This window comes from Psammomys obesus, unplaced genomic scaffold, assembly GCF_907164565.1.
Source record: "Psammomys obesus unplaced genomic scaffold, mPsaObe1.curated_primary_1811, whole genome shotgun sequence".
In the NCBI taxonomy this organism is placed as follows: domain Eukaryota; kingdom Metazoa; phylum Chordata; class Mammalia; order Rodentia; family Muridae; genus Psammomys; species Psammomys obesus.
The window spans coordinates 5,010,370-5,037,573 of record NW_026596069.1 but is presented as its reverse complement, the minus strand read 5'-3'; the positions used below and the strand labels follow the sequence as shown (position 1 = coordinate 5,037,573).

Here is a 27,204-nt window from a genome sequence, read left to right as displayed (position 1 = left end):
CATCCTGAGTGAAGCAGAAAGACACACATGGTATATACTCACTTATAAGTGTATATTAGACATATAATATAGGATAATCATTACAAAATCTGTACACCTAAAGAAGCTAAGCAAAAAGGAGGACCTTGGGTAGGATGCTCAATCTTCATTCAGAAAGGCAAATGGGATAGACATTGGAAGAGGGTGAAAATATGGAATAAAACAGGACCTACCACAGAGGGCCTCTGAAAGACTCTACCTCACAGGGTATTGAAGCAGATGCTGAGACTCATAATCAAACTTTGGGCAGAGTGCAGGGAATGTTATGAAAGAAGGGGGAGATAGAAAGACCTGGAGGGGACAGGAGCTCCACAAGGAAAGAAAACAAAATCTGGGCACAGGGGTCTTTTCTGAGACTGATATTCCAACCAAGGACCATGCATGGAGATAACCTAGAACCCCTGCTCAGATATAGACCATGGCAGCTCAGTGTCCAAGTGGGTTTCCTAGTAAGGGGAACAGGGACTGTCTCTGACATGAACTCAGTGGCAGGCTCTTTGACCATCCCCCCCGAGGGGGAGCAGCCTGATGTGAGCAGTTGGTGATACCACCTGGGACCGTGGTGGAGTCCTGGTCTGTGGCCCACCAGGGGTCACATCTGGGTATGTAGCCATGAAGCAGCAGGGGTTTGTTACCACAAAAGGCCAGACAGACTTCCCTGGTCTGGGCTGACACCTGGGACATGTTGGTGTCTGAGGACTGCGCATAACAAGCTCCATCCCCTCAAATGGGCATCATGGGAAAGCTGGCCCTAGGGGCATGAGAGCTGAAGAGCTGACCCTGCCGCAGGCCAGCTGCAGTGCTCAGGAGAGTGGCTCTGCACATTGTAGGAGTTTCAGGTGAGCAAGTCCTGAGTATGTGATTTCAGAAGAGCTAACCAAACCACTGCCTTCCATGTGGTGGCAAGGATGAGGAAGATATACCTCTCGCCTCTCACCACCTGTGGCAGGCAGGACACTGGACCTGGTATCACTAGAGTAGGAGAGCTGACCCTGCCCCTCACCAGCTGCAGCACTCAGATGAGTAGGCCCTGCACCTCTCCTGCGCAGCACAGTTGAGCAGACCCTGGTGGCAGGGTATGAACATAGGAGAGCTGGCCCACCCTCACCCCTTGCCACCTATGTCAGGTGGAATAGCTGGCCCCAAAGTCGTCAGAGCATGAGAGCTATCCCTGCTTCAGCACTTGAGAGAGCAGGCCCTGAACCTTGCCTGGGCTGGTCCTAAGGGTGTGAGAGTGGGAGAGCTGGCAGGCTGACCAGTTCAGATACCTCTCAGGCACAGACCCAGAGTTTTGTATTGGACCACCCCAACATTTAACCCCATCGATGAACTGATGGGTTGCATGAAAGGGCTACTCCCAGAGATACAAAACTACAGGATCTACATGACACAGGCCAACATCCAAGAGGATGTCCTGGTGAGGATTCAGTATTGATAGTGTAGCAGAAGCCAGAGGCCTTGTACCAGACTAATGAGTAGTTGCAATGAACTTTTACAAGCAAAGAAGTGTAGAAAAAAAAGGGTATACTGTGAGACAACATTACAGCTTCCACAACAAGACTTTTTTTTTCCCCTCGGTTCCAAGATGGTGGTGACCAGTGTGTACTATATCTAAGGGGCAGAAGATCGAAGACTAAAATTGGTGAGTAAACAGGTGCTGGATCCAAAACACCAACTTCGGTGCCTCCTGGCCTGGAGGGGACACCCCAAGAGTTGGGGATGATCAGATCCAGGCCCCCCGTGGCCATCTCCCAGGTCCAGGAGTCATGAACATGAGCCCACTGTCCTTTCCACATACTCAAGAAGTGCAGGACCCCAGTTGCAGGGACTCTCTGCTCCAGTAGTCAGACATTGCATCCTCACCCAACCCCGACAGAGTGCAGCATCTGGATTCCTGGGACAGCATCCCAACCTCCAAACCACGGTTCTACCGGTCCACCTGTGGAGCCCAGGTGGACAGCAAAATCATATGGAATCCCAGATCTAATACAGTAGAGCCCAGATGAATCTGACTCTCAGGAGCACAGTGTCTGTTAGGCCTGTAAGCCAGAGCCCAGCTTCCTTCTGAGACACCGGATTCACTGAAGCTGCTACCTGAGGCAGACATCTCTCTCACCAACACCTGCCATCTGAGATGCCAGCATCCTGCCCTCCCAGGCATCCACAACAGTGCACCAGCCCTTCAAGGTACTTGCGCCTGCACCTATGCCCTTCAAGGCACCCGGACCTATACTCGGCCTTCCAAAACACACATATGTGGCTGCATCCAAATGCCAGCACCCATTTGTGTTGCCCTGAACCTCTCTAGTCATCCTAAAGACTACTCAAGACTTTGTTCTGACTCCAGAGATGGGCAGAGTCAGTCTTCAGTGCAGATTCCAAGAACAAACAACGAAGGCTATAGACAACCAGATGGCTAAAGGCCAGCGTAAAAATTCAATCAACAAAAACCAGGACATTATGGCTCCACCACAACCTCATATATATATTAGGTTCTAATATATATATATATTAGAATATATATATATATTCTAATGTAACTGAAACACAGGGAAAATGACCTTAAATCTATTATTAGGCAGTTATTAAAGGCCTTTAAAGAGAAAACAAACAAATCTCAAAGAAACACAGGAAAATACAAGCAAACAATAGAGACCATCATGGACAGACAGGAAACCACAATAAAGCAGGTGAAGGAAATAAATAAAACTGTTTAAGACCTGAAAATGGAATTATAGTCAAAGAAAAAACACAAATTGAGAAAACCCTGGAGATGGAAAACTTAGAGAAGAGATCAGGAACCACAGAGGTTAAGCATCACCAACAGAATACAAGAGATGGAGGAGAGAATCTCAAGCATTAAAGATATATTTGAAGAAGTCAATACATCCCTCAAGGAAAATATTAAAATGGAAAAATTCCTGAAACAAAACATCCAAGAAATCAAGGACACCTTGAGAAGACAAAAACCTAAGAATAATAGGAATAGATGAAAAAGAAGATTCCAAGCTTCAAGGTCCAGAAAATATTTTCAAGAAAATCATAGAAGAAAATTTCCCCAACCCAAAGAAAGAGATGCCCTTAAATATACAAAAGGCTTACAGAACACCAAATAGACTAGGCCAGAAGAGAAATTCCTCCTGCCACAGAATAACCAAAACACTAAATCTACAGAAGAGAATATATTAAAATCGGCAAAGGAAAAAGACCAAGTAACATATAGAGGTAGACCTATCAGAATCACAGCTGACTTCTCGAAAGAGATTACGAAAGCCAGAAAGACCTGGGCAGATGTTATGCAGACACTAAGATACCACAGATGCCAACCAAGTCTACTATCCCCAGCAAAACTTCCAATCACCATTGATGAAGAAAACACGATATTCCATGAAAAAAATTAAACCCTATCTATGCACCAACACAGCCCTACAGAAGATCCTAGAAGGAAAATCCCAACCCAACGAGGTAAACCACACCCAAGAAAACAGGATATAGATAACTTCAAAACAGCAAAACCAAAACCAAACAAACAAAAAAACAATCACACAAACACAGTATCACTACCACCTCCACAATAAAAGGAACTAGCAATCGTTGGTCACTAAAAGCTATCAGCATCAATGGACTCAATCTGAGTTGACAGTTTACAATATCAACAAATAATAAAGTCTAAAGCACCTTTGTTCAAAATTAAGGCCTACCTACAATCTTTCATTCTGTTATTAAACAGACAAAATAGGCATGTTAAGTCAAAAAGTCATGCATGGCTCATGAATATGAAGAAATGAATATATGTTTGCTAGGTACCCACAGAGCTGGAAGTTGGTATTACTAGAAATCATTGGATGCAAGCTGCTTATTACAGAATTATAATCCTCATAATGAAAAGCATGATCTGATACCAACCCCTCATTTCACAGATATCCAGAGGCTTTGAGAGATATAGTAAGGAATCACAACCTTTGTGATGGCAACAGTGGAAGCAGAGATCATAGCCTCCACATCAATCGATAAAGTCTGATAAGTAGGTGATGCCCTCATCAAGGAATCACAAATTCAGAACAGAAATAAGCATAATATAATCAGATTTGTGGGATGTAAGCATGTAGACAAAGACAATTGTGGCACACCCCTTTCCCCCTCTGCCCCCCCATCTCCAGAAGTATCAATACACCATGAGGCTATAACTGCATACATGAGAACCTAATAAAATATTTTAAGCATTGCTTCTCAGTTAGAATGGTGCAAAGCTTTGTCAGGAGAGAGGTAAGTGCATTTGTTTCTGGTGACTAGCTTAATCCCACGACTCACTAGCTCTAAATAATGTGTATTTTAGAGGTGACAAATACCTCTTTACATCCCATTACTGAACAGTAAATTTCCATGGGAATAACATAGGGATTGAGTAAAGAGATGGGGCATCAGAAAGAACACAGTATATGGTTCAGAAGTCGGCAAGACCGCCAGAAAACACAGATGTACTGTGAATTTCTGTAGCAATTTTCATTTGTGGTCATGTTACATTTTCATACAGAGATGACTTTTACAACTAAGTTCTGAAAAAACAATGGATCTTCTACAGACAATTTCAAAATTCATATCAGGTATAAATTCTCATTTTCATTAAGCAAGATAGTTGGCTAGGTACCATACTATAAGTTCAGCAAAATTTTGTTTTCTACAGTCCTTATAATTTAAATAGGTATTTTTTATGTGGCATTGTGTTATAATAAACATCGTCCTGCTTCTCCTTGGTCTTTCTCAAACATGGAAATAATGAGATAGGGACTGATTTCATTTTAGCTGGCCTTTTTTTTTTCTCTCTCTCTCTCTTTTAATGTTTTATGTGTATGTTCTCTGTTGAGTAAATCATACGTGGAATGTTCTACTTTACAATGTTCTCTTTAGCCATTTATACATACACAGGTATTTTGTTTAATCACTTATTTATTTTTGTCACTAATAATAAAAACTAAGGACTCACACATTTTAAAAAAGTGTTCTACCTTGAGCTAATCCAACCATAGGTACCTTAGCAAACAGTAGAAAAGATATCTACTTCATTTCCCTACTCTACTTCATTTCACCCACCCAAACCCTTTAAGTTTATAGCATACAAAATTGTACATAGACACATTGGCATGCTTTTAGGAATTAACCGATAAATAATATAGAGGGAAAAAGAAGGCAGAAATAGGTTACTTCCAGTTACTGCAATTGTGAAAACATCTACAAAGAACATGGGGAAATTGGAAGGATTTTTTTTTTTATGTATATAGGTGTTTTCCTACAGGTATGTCTGTCAACACATGCTTGCTGTGCCTGTGGAACTCAGAATAGGGTGTTGAATCCCCTAGGCCTGAAGTTTCAGATGCTTATTAGCTTGCCATGTGTGTGTTGGTAATTGAACCTGGGTCCTTTGGAAGTTCAGCCCCAGAGAACACACTTTCTTTTTCCCTTTAATTTTATTTTTTTTCACAATTTATTCATTGTGTAGCCCAATTGAAGCCCCCTCCCTCAACTCCTTCCGGTCTCAGCCTCCCTCCCTCTTCCCCTGATCCCTTTCCCCTAGTCCACTGAAAGAAGGAATTCACCTTTGCCATTTGCCCATAGCTTATCAAGTCTCATCAGGACTACCTGGATCCTCTTCTTCTGTGGCCATAGAATATAGGATAGGCATAGTAAAATCTACAGACCTAAAAAAACTAAACATTAAAGAGGACCCTAGGGAGGATGCTTAAATCTCATTCAGAATGAGAACACGCTTTGTGAATGAAAACATGAAGGAAAAAAAAAAGAATTTAGTAAGGCAGAGATGTCAGATGAGGAAAAAAAATCTTAGATATATAAATAAAGGCTAAACTCAAAACTATAGTTGAAGTAAAATAAAATAATGTTAAAGGTCTGTTTAACAAATCATGTGAAATTATGTCAGATTAATGTAGTACTTTAACTGTGTGACAGAGGGCTTTAACTTCCATCCGAACTTCTCAAACATGATGTTTTGTGAATCTCCAAAGAAATAATAAATTGAGTTGCTGGGAAAATACTTGAAAATGAGTTCAGATCCCCAGTATCCACATGAAAGTGGATTCAGCTGTGTGTACTGCTAAGGACTAGAGATAGGCAGATCTCAAAAGCTTGCTAGCAACCATCTAGTGAACTCATAAGCTCCAGGTCCAATGGGAGACTCTGCCTGGAAAAAGAAGCTAAAGAACTACAGAGAAAAACATCTAGCATCAAATTCTGGCCTCCACATATGCAAAATTTACAAATTCTATTAAGAAATGCTGTCTCATAGGTAACCCAAGGCCATTAGAGTTTAAAGCAAATATATAGCTATTACTTAATTGAAGAACTATCCCAGAGGATTCCATCTTAAAGGAAAATTTTGGGAGTGGAAGAGTACAATTTACAAATGAGAAAAAAAAAAAAAACGTAAAGTAAAGGAATGGCTTAAAGGACCAAATAAAATTAAGTATATGCAAAATGGTATGAAGAAACCCGTCACTTTGTACTCTAGTGTGAAATAATTATTATTACTAGCAGCGCACTTTAACCAACTGAGTGAACTGACCAACAGCATTAATGTAAATAAATGAATGAATAAATAAATAAATAAATAAATAAATAAATAAATAAATAAATAAATAAATAAAGGAGCCCTTGGGATACCTCTGAAACAGCTTACTCCTTAAGCTCTTCTATCAGCTAGCAAAGTGCTATGACTATATTCTAAATAACTCTCATATGCCAGAGAAGCAAAGGAAAGTACACGCTTCTATAAAAAAATCATAATTAAAGAAAACCCTGTTGACATACTAAAGTAACAAAACATAAAGACAGAATGGCAAGAATATGGACACAGCAAAGTTATGCCGTTTTGTATAGCTAAAGGCAGGAGAAGACTGAGTCCTTAGGCTGTCTGAAGGAATACAAACAACGACCAAACATATGTTAGGATGTGTGTAGGACAGACATAGATCCTTTAAAGAAAATAAAAAGATAGTAAAAACAAATTTCTTTTGATGTTACTAAAGGAATGTTTAAACAGGGTTTGTTTGGAACAAAGATTAGCAAGTAAACTACAACTGGATCGCTGAGGTTGTAAAAAATTAATCAAGCTGTTAAGCAGCCAAGTTTATCTTTAATCCTGATGAGTTCTTGAGCACCAGGAGTCAGAAATTACATAGTTGACTAAACATTTTAAAAAAGATAACTCTGAGGAAAGAAATAGGGACATTGGAAACATAGAGAAATTTAAGATTATTTCTCAAAGTGATGATGAGTATCTTGAATAGGACACTGAAAATAATGATAAATCATGGAATAACGAAAAATTAAGTTCAAGAGGTAAAATGGTCACCAATAAGACCAGAAAGTTACTAAATGGAAATTAATTACAAACTGCCTCCAGCTTAATAAATATATGTCAATTGAGAATGAAAGCACAAGGAGAATAAAAAGTACTGAAGAGGAAATAGTGAATTAAGTTTTAACGTGCATGTATCATGTTTTAACTTATATGAAATCATACTTTGTTGAAGCTCTGTTGGCAGAAAAAATACACACCTAGCAGATGGGCAGGTATTGTAACCTACAAAGGCAGTTACAATGTTTGATAAACCAGTAACTGAATAATTCAGGTAATATAGAAGATGAGTTTATGAAGTACTTTAGACACTGAGCCTCTAGCTCTTGAAGTAAATTATGTCTATCAGACTCACAGTGAATCTCTGGAATAAGTACGGAAGGGTAAATGGAGCATCAATATAAGAGGTTAACTGTTTGTGGTCCTACAGCTAATGAGGGCGATATCACAGAATGAAGCTTCAGGGAGCCATATTATATCTTTCAGAGAGTAATTGTTTTTTTTTAAGTGACTCTTTAGATTTTTATTACATATATTCAATAAACATTATAAAGTGTTGTATTATTTTCAATTAATTAAACAAATCCCTTATACAAGTTATGTGAAGTATATTTTATGTCATTGGGGAGGAAAATCCAAGAAACTCTTAAAAGGATATAACCACTGCATTATTTTTTTTAATTTTGACTTCCACAGATTGAACGTAAATCCATATTGTTGAATACAACACATGCTTTGAAGAGAGGACTCATAGGTTCTGAGTCTAACCAGAAAGCCTCTTCCCTAAGAACTAGCTTTCATGGGATCAGAAAGTGCCATGAAGACTTCCAAGGAAAGAAATACTGCCAATATTCTTATCATACCTACTAACTACAACAATGATCAACATGGCAATAACTCCAAGGATACATTAGTGGCATATATACTTTTGTGCTAATACATAGCTCTCTAGTTGTGTTTAAGACATACTCAATAAAATGAAAATTATGCCTTGTACTGAGAACCTAGACATCTACTCAAGGATGGTAAGTCATGTATCTTAGACTATAACCTAAAACTGCCAGTTTACTAAAAAAGCATACTTTCTAATTATATTTTAAACTTTGTCTTTTTAAAAATTTTTAAAAATTTAAAAATTTTCAGTATATTTACTTTACATTCCAATGGTGCATCCTCCCTCCTCTCTTCCAATCTCCCCTTCCCCTTCTTTCCACTTTTCTTCTCCCTTCCCCCTACTCAGAAAATCAAAGCCCCTTACCCCAATATCAATCCTCTCCAGCATTTCATGTCACTTCAGGACTGAGCATATCTTCATCCCCTGAGGCCAAGATGTCCCCACTTCCCTTACTAAAGAACCCACCTGAGACCTAAGCTGTGCATCTTTGTATGGGACCTAGGTCCAGTTCTTGCATGATCTTTGGTTGATGCAATAGTCTCGGCAAGCCCCTGTGGGCCCTGGTTAGTTAGCATTTTTGGTCTTCTTATGGCACTCCTGTCACCCCCAAGCACTTTTCAATTTCCTCACACTTTTCCACAAGTCATCGCATGCATCACTCAATGTATGACTATGAATCTAGGCATCAGAGAGTAATTGTGTTGGTTACTTTTCTATTGCTGTGACAAAACACCAGGACCCAGACAGCCTATAAAGAAAGCATTTAATTAGGGGGTCACAGTTCTAGAGACAAGTAGAGTCTATGACCATCATGGCAGGGAGGATGGCAGCATACAAGCAGATGTGGTGCTAGAGCAGTGGACAAGATCTTTCCAAATAGTCCTGCCAAGTGGGAACCAAGCTTTCAAACAAACTAGATGCTTCTAAAACAGAATGACACAGAATATACATTACGATCCCCCAAAGAGACAAATGGTATACTGAGGAAATACTGAACCAAAGAAAGACTGAAACCCAGCAAGGCAAACTCCAAATTCTCTAGTTCTATGTCCAATATCAAAGGGCATAGATTGCTCTGCTCTTTGACTTTGTTGACAGCAATACACTTCTCTCTTCATGAGCTGGTCTCACTTCCTATATATTCCTGTATTGTTCATGACTCTAAAGCCAGAACCACACCGCCAATGTTGCCAAGTTCTGCTTCCTGCTTGGGACGGAACCTGGGTTCCTATTTAAATGCATTTGTATAAACTTTGGTTTGTTGTACTTGTTGTTGTTGTTGTTCTTCTACTCCTTTGCTTTAGGAGTAGAAGATTCCTTGGGCACGTTTTAAGTTGGAAGCTTAACCGGGTAAGGCCTTGCTCTGAGGGCAATATTTTCTTATTCCAGTTAACATCAGGCTCTTAATAAAAATTTTTATCTCTTAAAGTACAAGACTTAGCTCTAACATTACATTTCCTGGTGCTCCCTTTCTCTTAATTTGTATATATTGCATTTTTCCATTGTATTCCTTCCTATTATTGATCTGTGTAAGTATGATCATTAAATACCATGAGACACAGTTAATACTAGAATGTCTTGAGGTTTCCTCTGCCAGTGAAATTAGTCCAAACCTCTTCAAAGTGGCCTCAGGTAGATTCTTAGAACAGCATTAACAAAGCAGTCATATTCTTTGCCAAAATATCACAGGAATGGTCTCTAATCCAATTGATTTTAGCGCTACTGTCTCCCAAATTCCTACTATAAGGGCCATTGAGAATCATTTAGCATTCAACCACTTGCCTAGTCCAAAGTCCCAAAGTCTTCCAACATGTCTCAAATTCAGCATAATCAGTCCTGTCACAACAATACCTCCTGTTCCCAAATTCTGTCTTAGTTCTATTTCTATTTCTATTTCCATGACTGTGCCATCTAATTTTTTAGAGACATGTTAGCATCATCTGAGAAGAGGAAACCCCAGTTAACAAAATTTCTCCATAAGATTGGGCTGTTGGCAAGCCTGTAGAACATTTTTTAATTAGTGATTGATGTGGGAAGGCATGTCCCATTGTGGGTAGGGGTCACTCCTGGGCTGGTGGTCCTAGGTTTTATAAGAAGGATGAAAGCAGCACCCCTCCATGGCCTCTGCATCAGCTCTGTCTGCAGGTTCTTGTCCTGTTTGAGTTCCTGTCCTTACTTTCTTCAGTAAGAGACTATGAATGTGGAAATATAAGCCAAATAAAAACTTACTTCACCAACTTGTTCTTGTTCATAGTATTTCATCATAGCAATAGTAAACCAAACTAAAACAATGACCAAGGAAACATAAAAGCAAGAATTTAATTGGCACTCCTAGACTAGAGGACAGTAGAGTCTATGACAATCATCTCAGGCAGCATGACAGCAGGCAAGGTGCTAGAGCAGCAGCTGAGAGCTTTCATCAAAGAAAGAGAACTAGAACCAGAATGGTATGGGCCTTCGAACCCTCAAAGCCCACGCCCAATGGCACACCTCGTCCAATAAGGCCACACCTCCTAGTCCTTCCCAAATAATTACATCAACAGGGAAGCAATCATTCAAACAGATGAGGCAATGACGGCCAATCTCATTCAAACTACCACAGTGGCTAATGGAGAACTTGTAAACAATTATAGAACTCAAGACAAACATCAGAAATGTTGTGTTTCTTCTTTATTGGTTTATTTAAAAGTAAGGTCTACAGTGAGACACAGAACAGAGAGATTCATAACAAAGAGAGACAAAGTCATGTGGTAGCCATGACACTAGAGGTGAAAGCAGTGGCTTGTTGTGCAGCTCTACGTGAGAAGCCAGCACAGAGACATCTTTGTTCTAGATGTTGAGGCCTTTGTAAAACACTAGCAGTTTATTATTGCACACAAGCTTGTTACAGCTGGGACAGCTGGGATTTTTGATATGACTGTAAGTTATCTTTTGGGAGTTCAGAAGAAACGCAAGAATTCTAAGAGGAACATTATAGGCTTTGATTTATATTGAGAACAGGCTACATCAGTACATGACGGTCACTGAACTCAAATAATTCTTAGGGTTATTTCTGCCAATTTGGAAATCTAATGAATTAGCACTATAACTTTAATTCCAGAGAAACTTGACTGTCTCCACAGTGAACCAATCCACTTTGCCATGGTCTTTTCTGTCTGCAGGCTATCTATGCAGTCACACCACCTTGTTATCCAAAATTTTTTGACACTTCGTATAAAATTTAAATAGTAGCCAGACAATGATGGCACGCACCTTTAATCCCAGCACTTGGGAGACAGAGGCTGGTGTATCTCTGTGAGTTTGAGGCTAGCCTGATCTACAGAGTGAATTCCACGTTAGTCAAGGCTACACAGAAAACCGCTGTTTGGATAGATAGATAGATAGATAGATAGATAGATAGATAGATAGATAGATAGATAGCATGACACAGTCTCATGTCCTCTCTCACCTCATCATTGCTGTGTCTGTTACACAGTGCTTTAATAAAACCCCTTTCAGGAGTAGCCCTTCTGCAAATACTCAGGTCCTTCCTCTTACTTTCTTCTGGTCTCCTCACAGAGCACGTCTTTGAATAACATAAAATAGAAATCTTCCCATCACAGTCCTGTCCTATTCTCATCATAGCGCTTATGATATATGCTATATATTATATGTTGTTATATAACATACTTCATTACAATATGTGTTTATTCCAAAATACAAGTTCTGTCAATTTTAAAAGAAAACACGGTTTTCTACAGATATAAAGACTGAGTGAGTGAGCAAGGGGCAAACACATCTACGATAAGTTATTTTTCTCAACAGTACTATAGAAGATATAGCCTGCTTTGGTCTTGTGTTTTCTTCACTCAGATTAATAAAAAAAGTAATTTAAAAATATTAATTTTGACTCCACTCCATAAACGTTGAATCGCTGAATGTTGAGGACTGTGCCAAATATCAAAGGCAAAATGCTATTAGGGAAACAGAAGTGACAAAAGCCTGAAAACTCACCCTGTCCTCAGGTCACACTGAGGAAGTTTTAACCAAGAGTGAATGCAGCAGGGAGGAAAAAAAAGTATCTTTTCTGTTCTTGCTATTTATATGAAAACATATTTTGACTTTTTACCACACTGTTCATTAAATGCACCAGCCGTGGTGTAGCAACTTCTCCAATGCAATGGATGTGTTCGGCTGAAATTTATCAGAGCAACCTTTTTTTACAGAAGGATAATCCTGTGAGAACCACACTAAACCGAACAGTTAAGTGTATATTGTAGATCTGGGGAGTTGTGGCAACAGGCACATGCTTTTCATAAATTCAAGCACGCTCCCTATTTTCAGCTCTTTTTACTCCTAAACTTGTATAGAACTTGACGTGAGAGCAAAGTAGCCAGGAAACAGAAAGAAATGTTAGTTTTGAGATAGTTTGTGCTTCCCAGTTCCCTAAGAAGAGTCCCTAACCTGGAGGCTGGCTTCAGTGGCTTGGTTTCGCTGTAAATACTGTCAAAGTCCTGAGGATCCCCCTTTTCAAGTTCTTGTGTTGGCCTTAGGTTTCACCGACCACTGTGGGTTTAATCCTAACTTCTGTTTCTGTCCCCCAACTCTGAAACTCTGACCTAGGTTCTGTTAACACTCACCTGTTGGTTTTCACCAATAGAAATGGCAATTGCACCTGTACCTCCTGTGAGAGGTACAGCTACCTCAGGACGCTGCGGATAAAACAAAAATCTAAAAATACAGGAGCCATATTTCCTTCTGACAGCTCGTATGTAATGTTTGCTTGAGGTTTTATATTACATTATTTCAGGATAATCAGTTTTCTTCATGACTCCCCCTGTTTTATATTCTGTGTTTATAAAATTATTCTAGAGGAGGCCAGCACACACCTAAAGATATGACTTAAAACACAATGGGTAAAGGGAAGACATCATATATATATACATATATAATTATATTTATACTATATAATTACAGCTGTGTGTGTGTGTATATATATATATATATATATATATATATATATATAATTTTTAGTTACAATCTTAAATTTTTCTCTTAACTGAACTATTAGTAAATATAATGGTCAATTTTCAAACTGCTCCTTCACATATCTTATATTTTATAGGATTTTAACTTCAAGAAATTTTCAGAATTTTTTATCAGTTTTCTGCATTTTCTTCCAAAAGAGTTTATTTCTAAGGACAGACGGAATTAGCAATCCATTCAGTCACTAGAGCTGAGTCCTTTTAAGGTTTTTATGAGGATAGAGAGCTGAAAGAGAACCATCATTCTTATACATAAATAGAAAGCAATTCCTCAAGTCTTCAGCAAATTAAAGTCATAATGCTTCAGCGGTGGGCGAGTCGGTTAATGAGACACGCACCAACTCTGGAGCCATAGCTAGGATGGATTGCTGAGCCAGCTGCTGGAAAGCCACAGACTGCTCATTTCATGCAGCCTTCACAATGTGCCCTATCTGCTTGTTTGAATCTCATTTCTAGGGGTTTTCACAGCTTCCCATATCTTGCAAGGTGACTAAGTAACTCATTTTGTGATGGAAAATGATCCTACTAGGGAAAGGAAAAGAAGAAACTTTGCACACATCCTTATTTTTATATTCTACACTTACTGAGGACCCACAGGCATGAGAAGAAGGGGAAGACAGGAGTTTAGGACCTTTCCCTCCCAAGCTGTTTTCTGGAATGCCCATTCCCTCTCTTTCTGAACCCTTTGGCAGATACCATGAGTATATAAATTTTAAAGGTGACTTTAGTCTAAACTAAAAGTGTGACTTAACTGCTTAAAAGCAGAGCGTGGAACTACTCAGTGGGCCTCCCTGCAGCTATCTGAAAAAAGAAGGAGTTCTTTACTGGATAATCGAGTGTCCATTATGTCCCACTCAGTTGACAGCTCATTATTTTGTTATTTGGTATCAAACTAAGCCCCCGAGGTCAACTGAGAATGCTTATTTGCTTCGTTATGTTTGGCTTTGCTGACAGCTTATAGAACCCACCATATAACTATTTGGAAAGAAACTGCCATAGCCTAGTGCTCACTGCTTTGGATGTGTCAAAATGCAACAGCATAGAAGTGTGAAGGAAATTCAAAGTTCCTGATCTGTTTGTTCTTCTAGATGAGTCTGGAGCAGGATTTGGGATAACTGTGTCATTTATCTATGAGATATTGCTTTCACACTCAGATTGAACCTGTGGATCGTCACAGACTAAATTTATCCCTGACCCTGTAGAACCTCCTCAATGAAAGATAATCCAGCCTTTTCACCATAGCCTAAATTAAAACATTTTGGGGTCTTTTCTGAGACTGATACTCCAACCAAGGACCATTCATGGATATAACCTGGAACCCCTGTTCAAATGTAACCCATGGCAGCTCAGTATCCAAGTGGGTTCCCTAGTAAGGGGAACAGGGACTGTCCCTGACATGAACTCAGTGGCTGGCTCTTTGATCACCTCCCCCTAAGGGGGAGAAGCCTTACCAGGTCACAGAGGAGGACAATGCAACCAGTCCTGATGAGACCTGATAAGCTAAGGTCAGATGGAAGGGGAGGAGGACCTTCCCTATCAGTGTTCTTGGAGACAGGCATGAGAGGAGATGAGGGAGGGAGAGTAGGATGGGGAGGGAATGAAGAAGAAGGCTACAGCTGGGATACAAAATGAATAAACCGTAATTAATATATAAAAAATAAAAACTTAATTTTAAAAACATTAAAATTTAAAAAACTTTTTAAAGTATGTCTTGACTTTAATAAACCCTCTTGGTATCTGAACTGAGCTTGAAATAGAGCTGAAGACTAATACGAAGAGGAATGTAGTTTCTAAGTTAGGTCTAATGGTATACAACTGTAACCCAGCACTCCAGAGACTAAACTAGAAAGATCATGAGTTTGGGGCCAGCCTGGACTACATAGCTGAGCTATAAAGTCGCACTTCATAATTAGATATTGATGATCTGTATCAAAAAAAAGTAAACTAATAGTACAGCCCTGATCCAATCTGGCAGCAAAGAAGCCTTTCTTACCTTCCACCCAGGTTTGTGGAACACTGTCCCCAGGTCCTCACGCAACAACTTGTTATTTTCTTTTGTGTCCTGTCAAGCTTCATAGGCCAAGAGAAAGCCACTTTGATTTATTTTGTTTTGTTGTATTGACAGGCTTAAGAATTCACCACACAACTATTAGAATAGAGACCATCGTATGCTAACTAACCATTAAAGGGAAGAGTACCTCAGTGGTGTCTGAGAACCATTAATGTACCCTTGAAAAATCAGAAATAATTTGTGATCTGCCAAGATGCCTCACAGAAGAGGTGGAAAATAAAATGAGTGTGGAAACACAAGCGAGTATTTGACAGCCATGAAGGAGAGAGAGAGAGAAAGCTATATGTCTCTGCCATAGAGGGAGGGACATGTCGTCTAATAAATCTTGTGTAGCTGACACAAACTCTGTGTCACAGAAAGAAAATTATGGCAATCTCACCAAACTTCAGATGGCATGCAGGCCTAGCTTCTGTGTGTATTTTAAGAGAAATTATTGCTAAAAATAATTTTTTCCTATCTTATATTATACTATTTAGAAGTAGCAGTAACTACAAAATAGATATAAACTAAGTTCTTTTGATATTTGAGTAAAAAATATCACAGGCCACCTTTAAATTTTAATATGCATATGTATTTATGCATCCATTGTCATAATTAAACACTTTTTAATAACTCATTTAATATATACATGTACGTGTTTTTAAGCAAATACAATTTTAAGACATGCATACTGAGCTATAACTATTTTTTAGCTAATAGTACCTATCTTTTTACCTCAATAAAATCTTTACATTATTTAAAATTCAGATTCTATTCAGATTTCCCCCAAATATTCTTCATCTCTCATTTGCTCAGACATGAACTGCCTGTATCTAACTTGCTATGTATTTTTCTTGTTTTGTCTTTTTTTTTTTATAGCACTGGCATGTCTTGATTTATTTATCAGTCTTAGTTTGGTTGCCATTGTTGCTAAATTTAAAATATATCTTGGTTTGTATGTACTTACTAAGTAAGAATCTTTGTATTTTCCAAAGATCTTCAATTGTTAAAACAGAAGTCTTGCCTACTTTATGTCTGAAATACCCATTCACAGCAATCCAAAACTGATGGACTGTGAACTGTGGTTATAGCAGAGAAAAATATGTTGTCAATTCATTCTTTGCATCCATAAATAAGTCCCTTGACAAAAAGCAATTCCTTTGTGAATTTTAATGTTTAATTGGCTCAGAAGCTAAGATTATATACAGATGGTCTTGAACACAGCAATACATGCTTGTCATGCTTTTTGAAAGTCAGGCTTTTAATAAAAAATTTAATTGACTTTTGCCTTAAGAGACACAATTTAAAACAAAGTTCCTGTAGATTTTGCTTAATATGTTACTTGTCTTTCAGCTTAAATAGACATGGATATTATTTTCAGGATATTTAATCACATAGAATTAGTTATAGTTCATTCAAAGTCGCTTCTTCTTTGCCACTTTTTTTTTAACGTTCCACCTTGGCTCTCACCCAATAAAGCTTATTCTCTGTTCAGAGGCTAGAAGAGGAGCTTGGATAGCCTAGAACTAATGTCACAGGTGGTTGCCTGATGTGGGTACGGGAAGCCAGAGCCACATGCCTGTGTACTATGATCATTATCCCAGACTGAACTGTGGGCCCCACAACACCAGAGACTGGGATTTCCAATTGAGAAAAAAACCGCACGATGAAGGAAACCTCAAAAATTCTACCAGGGAACTCCTACAGTAATAAACACCTTCAGCAAAGTGCCTAGATACAAAATTAACTCAAAAAAAACCAGTAGCCCTCCTGTATACAAAAGACAAATGGGCTGAGAAAGAAATTAAGGAAACAACACTCTTCTCAATAGCCACAAAGGACATAAAGTACCTTGGTGTAACTCTAACCAAGCAAGTCAAAGACTTGTATGAAAAAAAACAAAAAATGTCCAGTCTCTGAAGAAAGAAATAAAACATGTTAGAAGATGGAAAGATCTCCCATGCTCATGGTTTGGCAGGATTAACATAGTAAAAATGGCCATCTTACCAAAAGCAATCTACAGATTCAATGCAATTCCCGTCAAATTACCAACAATTCTTTACAGATCTTGAAAGAAAAAATCTCAACTTCATATGGAATAACAAGAAACCCAGAATCACTAAAACAATCCTCTACAATGAAAGATCTTCTTGAGGAATATCCATCCCTGATCTCAAGCTGTACTATAAAGCAACAGTAATAAAAACTGCATGGTACTGGCCTAAAAAATGGATGGTGGATTAATGGAATCAAATAGAAGACCCAGAAATAAATCCACACACTTATGGACACCTGACTTTTGATAAAGATGCCAAAACTCTTATAGAATGGAAAAAAGATAGCATCTTCAACAAACGGTGCTGGCCCAATGGATATCTGCATGTACAAAAATGCAAATAAATCCATATTTATCACTCTACACAAAACTAAAATTCAAGTGGATCAAAGACCTCAATATAAAACCAGACACACTAAACCTGTTAGAAGAAAAAGTGGGGGAGAGCCTAGAACCCATTGGCACAGGAGACAGCTTCCTGAACAGAACACCAACTGCACAGGCTCAAAGATCAGCAATCAATAAATGGGACCTCATGAAACTGTAAAGCTTCTGTAAAGCAAAGGACACTGTGGTCAGAACAAAATGACAGCCTACAGACTGGGAAAGAGGTTGGGGAATACTGTTGAGAAACAGTGTCTTCTGGACATGACAAGGCATTTGCATTCACAAACCCACCATGGCTATGGCTGTGGACACAAGACCTGCGCTAGATCAGACTAACCACAATGCCGGCATAGGTAGTGTGAGCTCCTGAGGAGCTTTGATGGTTAAGGCTTTGGAATGCGTTCAGGTAAGCAAGTAGCCCATGCTCCCGTGGGTGGTGCTTTACCAGTGCACATACAAACAGCACTGAGTGGAGTCAGCAAATTATGAGAAAAGGATCTGAATTTGGAAAGGGTACGTGGTGCCAGGGTTCTGGGAAGATTTGGAGAGAGTTTAGGCTGATGTGATCCAAGTATATTTTATGGGTGTTTGAAATTCTAAAAGAACAAATTTGATTTTTTTTTCATAATTGAGCAAATGTCTTTATTGAATGGTGGAGCATCTTGTGGGTATATGCCAAGGAGTGGTATAGTTGGATCTTTTTTATTATAATTTTTATTTTTTATATTAATCAGAGGTTATTTACTTTGTATTCCAGCCATAACCCTCTCCTTCATTCCCTCCCAATCCCACCCTCCCTCCTTCATCTCCTCCCTGCCCCTTTCACAAGCTCCACAAAGACCAAATATATCAGGGCACAGGGGTCTTCTATGAGACTGTTTCTCCAACCAAGGACAATGTATGGATATAACCTAGAACTCTTGCTCAGATGTAGCCTATGGTAGCTCAATATCTAAGTTGGCTCCCTAGTAAGGGGAACAGGGACTATTTCTGACAGGAACTCAATGGTGGACTCTTTGACCTACACCCCCCCAGGGAGGAACAGCCTTGCTAGGCCACAGAGGAGCATATTGCAGCCAGTCCTGAAGATACCTGATAATCGAGGGTCAGATGGAAGGGAGGAAGACCTCCCCTATCAGTGGACTTGATTTTTTTATTTAAAAAAAATACTAAGACAAGATGAGCACCGTAGTAAACAGAAGAGCCAGATATAGTGATACGATAGAGTGACAAAAGGCTACAATACAATAGCATTCTCATTAAAAATAATAATAATAAAAGACTGGTAGAGTTTAGAGAGCAAAATACACAATTTGCTACAAATTATCATAACATCAATTGCTTCATGGTTTTCTCTAAAAGCTAATAGCAAAACTCAAACTGAATTATTCATGAAATTGTCCACAAATATTTTCCTGAACTTGAGCTGAACTTTGATGAGCACAGTGTAATCAGTGTAATTTCTCAAGCACACTTGGCATCGCTCCATCCCTTCCCAGTCTCTGTTCCACTTGGCAATGGTCATTACCAAACAGCTACACTGTGTCAGCTGAGTTCTGAGCTTCCTGAACTGACTGAAGCTCTGCCATGCCTTCCTGTAGCGTTTTTCTCTGATAGAGGTTGTCTGTGTGAGTGTATGTGCAAATGCTAACTGTAGAAAAACAGAAGGCAAGGGCTGTATCTCAGGACATTTGAGGAACGTGCAGGTTGAAAGGGGTCACTGAAAACATAATTAACTAATTGTTAATCTATGTGATTCCATTTATGAGGAGGTTTTGTTTTTGGTTTTTGGTTTTTTGTTTTGTTTTGTTTTGTTTCTTTGCAATTTTTTTTTAGTTCCCAAATCTGTCCTCTTGGATTTAAAAATATATAAACAGAATTTAGCTCTCCTTGATACTTCTGTACTGTGACACAAGGTGTAGTCATTTTCCCCAAGTGTCTCTATTCTCATATGCCTGCTGCACCAATGAGGAAAATACTCAGCTATAAGCATGGTGAATCCCCTCCAGCCTGCAGGACCACTGAGTCTCACCAAATCACTCATCAGTAACCTGGTTATCTGTGCAGGTGTTCATATCATGGGTTTGCTTTGAGTGCTATAAAACATGAATATATCGAGGTCATTGCAGAATGCTGCAGTTTTTCCACACCTCCATCAGAAACTGCTTGCTCCTGGCAAATATTGTCATCAGCAGAAGGTCACAGTTGTCTTCATTGGGACATTTCCTATGATGGGGCTTCAGAGCCTGACTTCCTGAGTGTGATGTGTGCGGGAGCCCTTCTCCTTAAACATAATTGTTCTCTGGAAATTAAAGCAGCATCAGCTACTCAGTTATCCAGCAGGAAAAAAAAATGTTATGCAGCAGAAATTGGATTTTATGCTTCAAAAACAAAGATGACCTTTGGATTATTCGTTATTTGGATTTTGAATGTTCTCTATGCCATCTCAGCCTATAGTAATTAGGAGAAGATTCCATCTGTTTCATTTCATCTTTTATTCCTTAGCAATATTCAACAGATATCTGGAACATTGTCCCACTTAGACTTTTTTAGGTACATTTATCTAAGATAAATATTTCCAAGAAATAACTTTACAATTCATTTGCACATGCATCACTGAATAGACAATTTTTAATGGTGCCCATGATTAAATAAGGGAACACTAATATCAACATGATCAAATACAAACACAACATTCAAAATATTTTTACTCTTGAAGCTACTAGGATTACTATTACCTGAGTAAAATTGTTAAAGAAACAGAAAAAGTCTCTTTACCTTAAAAATGCCTTCTCTTAAATAAAAAAAAAAAAAAAAAAAAAAAAAAAAAAATGCCTTCTCTTGTTACCCATTCCCCAAAGGTGTGCTTTTCAGAGACGTTCTAGGGAGAGCTCGCTCTCGAGTGCTCACATTGAGGTTCTTGAAGTTATAATACGTACTGTCCAGTTTACTTACTTGGACCCAAATTTAAGATTAATTTCTTCATCTTGGTGTCATATCTACTCCCCAACCATTTCACAAAAGAAGGATGGAAATTAAAAGAGAATGCTCAGGGAATCTATAACACAACCACACATACACACACACACACACACACACACACACAACTCAAGGAACATCACAGAAAAGGGATCAGGAAGATTGTAAGAGCCAGAGGACAAGACAGCTAATGCGAGAGAGTGTCTTCTGTATATGACAAGAAAACTACACCTCTGGAATCTCAACAACATGGTCCTCTAAACAAGACCTGAACAATGACACCAGCAGATGAGGAGAAATATCACAAGGTCTTATCCCTACAAAAAAAAGGGGGGGGGGACATTAACGACTACTAAGAAAAGAAAATTCCATCTTTTCCAGGAGAAGTGCCTTGATAAGTTGTCCAAGTCAGCACTAAACACACACACACACACACACACACATGCACACGCATGCATGAGCAACATCAAATAAACTTAGCAGATTATATTTGTGTGTATGTATGTGTATGTGTAACAATAATATTAAAAAATAAGAGTCCATGAATTTGAAAAAGGAGCAGAGGAACGTGAGAGGAGCCAGAGGGTAAAGAATGGAAATGATGAAAATGAATACTAATACAAATTTCTCAAATATATTTTACTATTAAAAACAAGAAAAAGAAAACTTGTTTTCTGCACTCATGAGCATCATGCTGTATAAGAGAAAGCACAGGAGGCAGATGATTAAGTTCAGACCAGGATCATGCCAACTATGCTGAGATTTTGTTGCTACTCATATTGCTGCCCCCGGCTCTTGTAAACTGTAAAATTTGCTATCACCACATGGTCTTATTTCACTATTGTATTAAAACTTAGTGGAGGTGAGCCACCGAAGTTTTAGTTGCACATACAAAAAAAATTTGGAAATAGAAACCAGGAATTGGAAAGAATGATGCCTAAGCAGAAGAACAGCTTATTGCAATATTTTAAAATAAAAAATCAGTAAAAACCTTATACAGACCGACATATAAAAGTCAACAATAATGTTTGCTCTTAAGACAGAAAATGGGTAATAAAAATGTGGTACATTTACACTATGTAATAGCGTTTAAATGTAAAGAATAATGAAATCATGAACTTTGCAGGTGAAACTAGAAAAGATCATTGAGTAACTCAGACCCAGACAGACAAAAGTCACATGTTCTCTTTCATCAGAAGCTCCTAACTTCAAATCACCAAATGTATGTGCAAATTCTGGCAAAAACTGCAGAAAGTAAAAAAGAATCATGGGGATGGGTTAGAGAAGGGAATAGAAGGGTACAAGTAATCTGACTGGAGGAATGGGTAAATGAGCTGACTAATTAGGGATGAAGAGATATGTACAGAAGAGAGGAGAGCAATATAACAGTAAGGATGCCTAAAAATAGTCATACAAAATCACACTATTAATGACCTATCTTTAAAAATCTGTAGTACACATGGATCTATGTATAAAAATACATACATAGTTTTAATAAAATTTTTTCATCTGAGCTGACCACGACCCCTCCAAAACTCCAAAAACATCTAACAAAAACCATAACCTCAAGCATGAGAAACTCTCTTTTCAGTTGTTGGTCAGAATTGTCCAAAAGATTCCCCCAAAATTATAAGTTGTTGCTCTTGGCCTTGGTGAAAATAAGTCCCTGTTGCTCAAGACACCAAACAATTAAGACGCAGGCTCTGAGGCCCCTGAGCTGGAAAAATCAGAAAGTCTCCTCTCTGAGGATTAACTTTCATGGTACCATAAGGTAACCTGAAAGCTTCTAAAGAAGGGAAGCAACAAATATTTCTATACAGCTATAATGTCCACAAAAATGAGCAGCATAGCACGATGAAGCTAAGTGTGCACTAGTGGCATACATATCTTGGTGATAACCAATGACTCTCCAGTTGGATTTAAGATCTGTTCAACAATAAGAAAATCATGCCTGGTAAACCTAGCCAACTACCTAGGCTGAGTGAAGTAACCTTAAAGAAGTGATCTTAAAGAAGAACCTATAATTGCTACTTCTCTAAACCAGCATAAATTCTAACTACATTTTAAAATATTGTCTTTATATCTACTGATAAGTATAGTCCTCACCCTTCACCAAAGAAACTTTCCTTTGTAACAGATATAGGTTATTACTGAAAATCACTACCAATCAAAATGGAGACTTGTGGAGTCCAGCCCCAAAAGATATATATTCAAAGCTACACCTGTACCTCAGACTTAGGAATCATGTGAAAGATAGGACAGAAAGAGTATAAATGCCAGAGGTTCAAGGAGTGTGCTATGAGATTGTCTCCTTGTACAGACAAGCAAAATGTCTCAGCAACATGACCACATAATCCTGAACTTAACAAGGACAACAGATGTGCTAAAGTGAGCTGAAGAAAGCCCACTTGGCTTTAAGCCTGCACAAAGAACTGTAAGGAAGTAGTCTTCTCCAGGGAAAAGCACTCCAACTGGTTATCTGATACCAATAGGTCATCACTGAAAATATACAGTAACACTACACAGACTAAGAAAGATGTATTTATGTATTTAGGAATGAATGCATGAATATAGCAATAATTAATGAAAAAAGAGGGCATGAATTTTGAAATAGAGCAAGGAAGGGTATGTGAAGAGTTTTGAGAGAAGAAAGAGAAGGGGGAAATGATGTGTGCAGGGAATCTTAGGAAAGAAGGGGGAGATAGTAAGACCTGGAGAGGACAGGAGCTCCACAAGGAGAGTAACAGAACCAAAAACTCTGGGCACAGGAGTCTTTTCTGAGAATGATACTCCAACCAAAGACAATTTGTGTATATAACCTAGAACCCCTGCTCAGATGTAGTCCATGGCAGCTCAGGATCCAAGTGGGTTCCCTAGTAAGGGGAGTAGGGGCTGTCTCTGCCATGAACTCAGTGGCTGGCTCTTTTATCACCTCCCCCTGAGGGGGTGCAACCTAACCAGGCCACAGAGGAAGACTATGAAAGACACTCCTGATGAGACCTGATAGACTAGGATCAGATGGAAAGGGAGGAGGTCCTCCACTATCAGTGGACTTGGGGAAGGAGCATGGGAGGAGATGAGGGATGGAGGGCAAGATTGGGAGGGAATGAGGTTGGGGCTATAGCTGGGCTACAAAGTGAATAAATGTAATAAACAAAAATTATATTTAAAAAAAAAACTCTGATATAACTCAGCAGAGTTCTAGTAGAAGAGCAAAATAGTCCAGCAGCAAAATGAGTAATTACATGTATCCATGGCATCAAGTTTCTGAGAAGTGAATTTTAAAGAACAAAGATATGTCAGACCTAGTTCAAGCATGTGAAATGTCTGTATATAGATGACTTTCAAATTCACCTCCTTGCTTTGATCATTGAGTACTGTGGAACAGTAATCATTTACTGAACAGTATATTTTATAATTATCTGGCTCTTGGTAATATCAAAGATTTTTAATTTCTTTGAATTAATTGACATTGAAGGGCTAAAATGACTTTGAGAACAACATGGGTTCAATGACACAAAAAAATGGCACTAAGTTTGATGTGAAGGTATATTTTGAGAATTTATATTACTTTATGCTATATGGGCCTTCCTGCCTATATAAAATATAGTTTCACATTAACTAATAAGTATACATATTATGCTATGAAATATGGAGAGATAAAGCCAATGATTAAAAGTTAAAAAAAACAAAAATCAAAATATAAATTAGCAAGCTGTTGTTCTCTGACAATTAGAAAAATGAAGGTGGCAAAGTCAGTTTAAATACACAAATAAATTTAAAACTTACCATTTAGTATCAAATTTATTTAAATTATAACTCTTTGTAAAAAGTAAACTTCATTTAAAATTCAATGTAATCAATTTTATCTAAATCAAAATCATATAAGGAAGATTGTATCTGTAATATTCATCCATTTATCTGTAGCATAGCTTCATGCACTGGCTGATTTGATAAATGGTGTAATATTTCAAAGATGTGGATTCTAAGTATTTAACTCAATTGCCAAGGTAATTTGATTGGAATAGCTGTGTAACATTATTATTTCTGGAAAATATACGGAAATGTGTGTTGCGTGATTCCTGTTTGCCTTCTTCTGATGCAAAGGTGAGGTATGGGGATGTTTGGCAACTCAGTTCTCTGCTGCTTAGGATATGAAAACATGAAGAGGCAGTAGTGTTCACATTAAGGTTGAGCAAGGCTTCACACATGTGACTCTAATCAGAAATCATATTTGTAAAACAGGTGGGTCCTGATTTTTTCTTGTTGGTGGAGTTCTCTTTGCTTGTTTGTTTTCTTTCTTTTTATTCATTTTTTTAGAAATGTTTTTTGAGAATTTCAAATTTAAGTACTGTATTTACATCATTTCCATCTTTCTCTGATTGGGCCCTAAACACACGCGTTTGAGAGAAACGCTGAGTGGATTCGGTAAGTTGAACTAACTTGTCAACAGTTGAGATTCAAAATCTGAAATAAACTAAGAGAACATTTTCTACTGAGCACATTCAGCACCACCAAACCAGCAAACCAGCAAACCAGACATGCATGCATTACTTGTTCTGTGATCAAAAATATTTAAGGGGAATTTTGAGACTAGATTGAGCGTTAATCTCAGATGTGTTTAATTAATTCCTGTTCTTAGTATCTAGATTGTATGTTATCTAAGGTTATTTTTTATTAATGTATGTGTTTGTGAATGATGCGTGTGAGGGCATGCATACTACAGCCTGCATGCCACAGTGTATATTTGGAGATCAGAGAACAATTTTGTACACCCACTTGCATGGGTGAGCATTTTCTCATACATAAAACAAAAACCATTTGTTAGAAAAATTAAATTCATCACAAACTACTAAAATTCTAATGTTAGATACTACTCAAATAATGACAATAGAAAATGCTAGAGATTTTTCCACTCCTGGACATATACCCAAAAGATGCTCCACCATACAACAAGGACATTTGCTCAACTATGTTCATAGCAGCTTTATTTGTAATAGTCAGAAAATGGAAACAATATAGATGTCCCTCAACAGAAGAATGGATACAGAAATTGTGGTACATTTATACAATGGAATACTACTCAGCTGTTAAAAACAAGGAAATCATGAAATTTACAAGCAAATGGATGGAACTAGAAAAGACCATTCTAAGTGACATAACCCAGACCCAGAAAGATGCACATGGTATGTACTCACTTATAAGCGGATATTAGACCTATAGTACAGGATGACCACACTACAACCCACAGACCCAAAGAAGCGAAGTAACAAAGAGGTCCCAAGGGAAGGTGCCGAAATGTCGCTCAGAAGGGGAAATAGAATAGACAGCAAAAGTGGATGAAGAGAGGAACTGGACAGGAGATGGAATGGGGAGGGAAGCAAGGGTAGGGATCAGATGTGGGGAGGGAGAGGTAGGAGGTTATAGGATAAACACAAGAAGGGAAATTGAGGGTGCAATCTCTTTGTCTGGCTGGAAGCCTGCAATAGGGCTCCTGGAAGGACATGAGTCTGACTCTAGCCTAGACGCCTATGAGGGAGTGGAAGGGAAAAGAGGAGGGGCTATCAAGACTGAAGTGACTACCTCCAAGCCAAGTAAGACTAATGGAAGGAGGGGAACAACAATGATCCAAAAATTACCCTACCTACAAAAAATGCAGGGATTATGAGGGAACAAAGATTGAGGGAAAGTCCAACCAATAATTGGCCCAACCTGAGACCCACCCCACAGTAGAGAGCCAGGCCCTGACACTGATAATGACAGGAGCCTAACTTGACTGTAGTCTGAGAAGCTTCAGCCAGCAGCAGATAAAGACAGCCAAGCATGGGTGAAGCTCCAGGGATCTTGTGGAAGTGTTGGAGTAAAGATGGAAGGAACTGGAAGGGATAGGAACCTCACAAGAAAACCAACAGAGACAACTATCCCAGTCCCATAGGGGCTTTCAGACACTGAGACATCAACTGAGGAGCATGCATGATCTGAACCTAGGCCCTGCTCACATGTAGCTGATGGGTTGCTTGGTCTTCATATACATTGCCTGGTGAGGAGGTGGGGGACTGTTTCTAGCATGGACTCTATTGCCTGCTTTTGGATAACTTCCCCCTGGTAGGACTGCCTTGCCTGGCCTCAGAAGACGAAGCTATGCTCAGTCCTGATGTGATTTGATATGTTGGAGAAGGTTGATACAGGGGAAGGGAGCTCTCCTTTTCTAGGGGAAAAGGGAGGGGTAAGTGGGAAGGGAGAAAGGGAGGACTGGGAAGAGAGGAGGGAGGGGATACCCTTGGGATGTAAAATAAAATAAAAGAGAAAATAAAAATAAATTTTAATAAAAGAAGTAGACCTGGGAAAAGAAAAAGAAAAAGCTAGAGATATTGACAATAAAACTCGTTTACTGAGAGTTTG

At 38.7% G+C, this 27,204-nt stretch overlaps 1 protein-coding gene across 1 annotated transcript in view; it reads right to left on the bottom strand.

Annotated features, from left to right (window-relative positions):
* Positions 1-27,204, bottom strand: part of Rit2 (Ras like without CAAX 2) — a 341,614-nt gene that overhangs the window by 295,614 nt on the left and 18,796 nt on the right. The window lies entirely within an intron of this gene.